Raw genomic sequence first — 6,805 nt, forward strand, 5'->3', positions numbered from 1 at the left:
AGATGGACATCTGTGATAGCTGAGCATGTCATCCAAGGCCTGAGAGCTCTTCATGATTTTGTTCATCCCTTCAACCTTTTTCCTGAGGAGGACAATCTCTTCTTCCAATCTTTCACACTCATTATTCTTCTTTGCAAGTTGTTCCTCAGTTTCTTCCTTGCTACGAGTAGCTTCAGCTGCTACTATTTTAAGGGAGATGATATCTGACTTCATTTTGAAGATTTCTTCATTCTTTGCTTGACTGCTCTCCATTCTCTTCTCAGCTCCTTGTGCCTATTTCCTGGCTTCTTGTAATTGAGACTTAAGGGAGGAGACCTCTACCTATTTCCTGGCTTATTCAAGTTTGTTCACACTCTTGTGCCTTTGTTCAAGTTGACTTGACAAGATATCTTCCTGCTTCTTTGCTTTATGATATTCCTTCTTAAGCTTGGCAAGCTCTTCATCCCTTTCTTGTACTTGAAGCTTGATGAGATCAACTTTCTTCCTTGTTTGATCTTGGTCACCAACTGGAGCTATCTTCTTAAGTGCCTCATTTTCTTTTTTCAAATTATTATTCTCTTCCATGACAGTCATAAGTCGAGCAAGGAGTTCTTCTACGAAGTCTTTTTCATTCTCTTCATCTTTTTGGTCTGCTACAGTCTTGATGTCATCATTCTTATTTTCAGCTTCTATGATGGGTTCTGGATTTCCTTCTAGATTTCCATTATCTTCTTGATTGATGTTCATGGTCAATGCTCCTTTTGAGTGAAGGTCATGAAGTTTGTCCCATATACCCTTTGTTAATGAACAATTCCTAGATTGTTCTTTACAGAATCAGGTAGCCCGTTCAAGATTGCCTTTACTGCTTTTGCATCGTACTCCTTGGATTTTTCATCCATACTGCTATCATCAATCACAGATTTCCAGATTTCAAAGCCTTGAGTCTGTAAGAAATTCCTCATTCTTACTTCCCATATATTAAAGTTCCCATTGAGCCTTGGAGCCTCCTCAAATTCATTGTCTTCTATTTTAGTAGTAGAGGGAGACATCCTTAGGAGGATTGGAGACTTTCTTCCTTGATCTCGCCATTTGTGTTCTGAGAGTCAACCTTCAAGATGTTAAGCTTTGAATGAAGGAACTTGGCTCTGATACCAATTGTTGGAAATACTGAGAGGGGGGGTGAATCAGTACTTATTTTTCCCACCATTGTTTTACCAGTTAAAACATATATATTCAAAACACAATATGAACAACAAGAATAAATGTTTTTATTAATATAACTGTGCAGTAAAATAAATACAATATATAGATGGTCACAATCGGTTGCCAAGCTCCAACTTGGACTTTGGTGAGGCTCCAACCTCCAGAGCACCAACTCTATTTTCCCAAGACACCAATCTTGGACTTAAGAGCACCAACTCCCAAGGACTTCAATCCTTCCTGTTTTTGAGGCACTAACCCCAAGGACTCCAATCCAATCTCACTTCTGAGGCACCAGCCTCAAGGACTCCCATCCTTCTCACTTTTAAGGATCCAACCCCAAAGACTCCAATCCTTCTGCTCTCAGAACTCTTCTCTGCTGAGTTCTGTCTATTTACAGCTTCACTGTAGTCTCCAAACTACAGTATCAATGACAACCATGTCTTCTTATGGATGAGTCTTCACAGCTCTGCACACTGCCCATGCATAGTCTCCAATAGCCTTTTCTGCTGCTGCTGCCTCTATAACCTCCGCTGCTTCTGCAGCCTCTACAGCCTCTGCTGCTTTTACTACCTCACACTCTGGTTCTTCACCCCCACAGCAGCTCCATGTAGGAATTTACAGGGTAAGTTCCTCAGAAAGAACACCAAAAGGACACCGCTCACAACCAGATCACAGATCAATACACCAGTATTTTTGACGTGGTTAAAACCCTCAAAGAGGGAAACAGTCCACGGCCTGCGCCAACGTGGCTACTACAGGCAATTTATTAATCAAAGAATGAAAATTTACATAAGCTTCTCTCATGCACGGATTACCCGAACAATGACCCTCCATGCGCTTTAAATAGAACTCATGGACCAATCGGGTGTCAAGCCATGGATCAAGTGTCGGTAATACCGAGGAGAGAGTGAACCGTCGGATCACTACATATCGTGACCGTCGGATTGTAAGTTACAAAATGTACAACGATAAAGAAACACACTTTACCTAACTCTATACTAGACCAAGTTGAACTTAACTATTTCCTATGTGTCGGAATATCCTAACATCCCCCCTTAAGAACAACTTGGGATAGGATTGAAGGATTTACAAATATGACACAATAGGAGAAGGAAGGAGGCACTAGAGCCTATCCCCCCTTAGTGACAACTTCCTGAACTCCAAGCATATATCGAAGTTTAGTGAACTTCGCCTCTGTGAGAGCCTTTGTGAAGATGTCTGCAACCTGATCATCTGTTGAACAATATTGCACTTCAAGAACATGGTCATGAATGAGCTTTCTGATGAAGTGCATGTGTAGTTCAATGTGTTTGCTGCGCTGATGCTGGACTGGATCTTTGCATAGCTGAATGGCACTTTGATTATCACACCAAAGTGTGGTTGGATGCTGCTGCTCAAAGCCAAACTCTGATAGGATCTGACGAAGCCACAAGGCTTCCTTACTAGCTTCCACGGCACCACGATACTCTGCTTCTGCTGACGAAAGAGAAATGGCAGCCTGTTTCTTACAAGCCCATGTAATAGGTCCTGAACCAAGAGTGAAGACATAACCGGCAGTAGACTTTCGATCATCAGGGTCACCAGCCCAATCAGAATCAGTGAAACCAACTAATAGAGGAGCTGCTTTGGCACTGTAATGAATCCCAAACTGTACTGTACCTCGAACATAACGAAGTATTCTTTTGGCTGCTTTCCAATGACTTTCACGGGGGTTTTGCATAAAACGAGCAACAAGGCCAACAGCAAAGGAAAGGTCAGGACGAGTATGGGTTAAATACAAGAGTTTTCCTACAAGTTGACGGTATAAGGTAGCATCAACTTCAGGAGAAGTACAAGAGACTGAAAGTTTGACTCCAGACTGAAAGGGAGAAGGGGCTGGCTTACAGTCTTCCATGTGAAAATGACGAAGAATATCACAAGCATACTTGGACTGGGAAAGGGAAATACCCTCCTTGGATTGCAAGACTTGAAGACCGAGAAAATAGTGTAAGTGTCCTAAGTCTGTCATTTCAAATTTCTTTTTAAGGCTGGACTTCACATGGTTTATAAGGTTGGGATCACTACCAGTAAGAATAAGATCATCAACATAAAGAACAAGGATGATAAGAGAGTTGCCCACTTTCTTGGTGTAGACAGTATTGTCAGAATAACACCTAGAAAAGCCAGATTCTAAAAGAAAGCTATCCATTTTGGCATACCAAGCCCGAGGAGCTTGCTTGAGACCATAAAGAGATTTCTTAAGTCGACATACAAGGCTGGAGTCTGTTTGGATGAAGCCAATGGGTTGTTCCATATAGATTTCTTCATGCAAGTCCCCATGCAAGAAGGCAGATTTAACATCCATCTGATGGACTTCCCATTTTAAAGAGGCAGCAAGGGAAAGAACAAGGCGGATAGAGTTCATTTTGGCAACAGGGGAGAAGGTTTCAGTGTAGTCAATGCCTTCAACCTGTGAAAAGCCCTTAGCAACAAGACGAGCTTTATGTTTATCAACTTTCCCATCTGGTCCATACTTGGTTCTGTAAACCCATTTACATCTAACAAGTTTGCGTCCCTTTGGTAGAGGAACAAGATCCCATGTATCATTTGCCAACAATGAATGATATTCTTCATTCATAGCTGCTTCCCAATGTGGATGGCCTGAAGCTTCTGCAAAAGTGTCAGGATCATGATTTACTGGAGCTTGAGCCAGTAAAGAAGAGGCTCTTTCAAACTGAGAACGTGTACGTCGCTGATCTGTAGGATCACCGGCAAGATCACCTGCTGCATCCCGAGTAGCACGGACCCATCTTGGAAGTTGAGGATCCTGAGAAGGTGGGGGAGGATTGTCATCCTCACTTTCATCATCTGAAGAAGAAATGTTTTCAAAAGTAGAAGAGATAGGAAGAGGTGGCACATCCGCCGGACTAGGCTCGCAGGCCGATTTATTTTCATCAAATTTTACATCTCTTCTAATGATAACATTTTTGGACTTAAATGGAATAAGTCTATAACCTTTTACATCTTCAGAATATCCAACAAAAGTACATTTCTCACTCTTAGGTTCTAAAGCTTTATGCTTTTCATCTGGAATATGGGCCCATGCTTCACTTCCAAAAACACGAAAGTGACTTACATCTGGTTTAATGGAACTCCAAGCTTCTTCTGGAGTGATATTCTTTAGAACCTTAGTAGGAGTGCGATTGATTATATAATTTGCACAATTAATTGCTTCGGCCCAAAAACTAAGACTGAGTCCTTTAGATTGCAGCATACAATTAGCCATTTCCTTTAAGGTGCGATTTTTCCTTTCAGCTACACCATTTTGTTGTGGAGTGTATGGAACAGTATGTTGCATTTGAATTCCATTTTCGGTGCAAAAGTTGATGAATGTGTTTTTAACATATTCTCCACCATTATCAGTTCTTAGCTTAAGAATTTGATGTCCAGATTGTTTTTCAACAAAGGCTTTGAAGGCCAAAAATGTGTTAAATACTTCGCTCTTGAGTTTTAAGAAGTATACCCAAGTGCGTCTGGAGAAATCATCAATGAAAGTTAAGAAATACTTGCAGCCAGAGAATGAAGCAACAGGAAGTGGACCACATAAATCACTGTGCACAAGCTGTAAAGGGGCTGAGGCGTGCCAAGAGGCACGTTTTTCAAAACTGTCCCGATGATGTTTTCCGAGTACGTATCCGGAACAAACACCATCTCTGCAAGATACCATAGGAAGACCTGTCACCATATTTTCTTTACATAGATGCTGAAGGGAGCGATAGTTTAAGTGACCAAATCGCTCATGCCAAAGTTTGCTCACTTCATCATTATGAGCAACAAATACTGAGGGAAGATTTGATGACCCAAAGTTGTGAAACTTATACAACCTTGTGGAATCATCAGCAATACCAGTAGCTAGAATCTGTTTAGGATCTTTTAGGTCCTTGATTACAACATCATGAGGTGAAAATTCAACAATTTTACCTTCACCTGAATGAGTTATCTGATATACAGATAGAAGGTTGCAGGATAAGGTTGGAACACATAGTACATCATTAAACTGACCATTGTCTAGATGAACAGTTCCAGTCCCTACAACATTAAGAGATCTATCATCACCAACATATATATTTTTGGTGTTACAATCATTTAAAGAAGAAAACATGGCTTTGTTTTTGGCCATGTGATAAGAGGCTCCAGAATCAATGAGCCACTCATGAGAATGAGAAGAAGAAGATACATTTAATGCATAACCAAATTGAGATGATTGACAACGACATGCAGAAAGTGCCATTCCTGAAGATGAAGTTGAAGTTGAAGTTGAAGAATGCTCCACATGGATGTTATGTTTCTTCATTGCGGCTTCCAAGGCTTCCATCTTCTTAAAGCATTTAGATTCTAAGTGGCCATCTCGATTACAAAAGTTACAATGTCTATCAGTCTTCTTCCATTTGTTTTTATTGGTCCTATCATTTTGCTGAAATGATCTTTCATTTTGAGGCTGAGTTTGCTTAGGACCCTTGTTTGGTTTAGGACCATTCTTTTTAGGATATGACTTCTTAGGATTCTTTGAATTTGGTTGCTGCTGGGCGGCTAACGCTTTCTTGGAAGAGTTTCCAAGATTAAGAAGACCAAGGTGTAAGAGTTTTTCTTGTTCTCTTATTAAAGAATCACAAAAAGAGTCAAAGGAAGGGGCCTTGTAGTCTTTTCCTTGACAAATGAAAGCTTCCCTTGTAGAATGGAAGGTGGAAACAAATACAGAGTAGGCGGGTCCCAACTTAGTAAGGATGGAATAAATAAGGTTACTATCTTCTTTCTTAACCTTAACACCTTCCAAGAGATATCTAAGGGTCTTGAATTTGGACAAGAAATCTTCAATGCAAGAAAAATTATTAGGATCCAATGTAAGCAACTCATTTTCAAGTTGATGGGCTCTAATTTCATTTTTAATCCCAAAAACTTTAGTGATTTGTTCCAATGCTTCATGAGGAGTTTCAAGTTCTGCAATATGGAATCTAAGATCAGGAGAAATAGACATCCCTATCAAACCACGTGCTTGATCTTGTCTATTTTCCCATTTTGCAGCCTTGTCTTCATCTTTTGGTTTCTTCTCTTGGTCTGTGGCTATTCTGTAGAGACCTTTACTTCTAAGTAAATCTTCCATGTAGGATATCCATTGGAAGTAGTTAGTGCTGTCAAGAATGACTTGGCATGGACTTTCCATTTTTTTTAAAAAATTGAAGCTGAAGATGCTGAAAGTAAGTGTTCCAATGGATAGATCTCGAAAAATTAGGCTGTTTTAAAAAAAACGGCTCTGAAAAAGGCTTCCGGATGAAGAAGTTATGGCTTTTTGAAAAAAAAATGTTGAAGTTGCCGGCAAAGTGCGCGAATGTGCGGAAATGAAATAATCCGCCCCCACAAAATGGAGACTTGAACCCAAGACCGCTACTCTCTTAAAATAGCTTTGAACCAATTGATCTATACAAAAAATTTGAGAGAGAGAGAGAGAGAGAGACAAAAAATTTGAGAGAGAGAGAGGGGGGGGGGCCTTGGTTTGCGTGCTTGCCTTGAGAAAGCTCTTTTTCCCTACAAAACACAAAACACAAAACCCAACACGGACATGCAAAGAAAACGAACCTTATGGCTC

The sequence above is a fragment of the Pinus tabuliformis genome, chromosome 4_1 (assembly GCF_031772625.1).
Source record: "Pinus tabuliformis cultivar Carrire ecotype Pingquan chromosome 4_1, CPIR1, whole genome shotgun sequence".
Lineage (NCBI taxonomy): Eukaryota > Viridiplantae > Streptophyta > Pinopsida > Pinales > Pinaceae > Pinus > Pinus tabuliformis.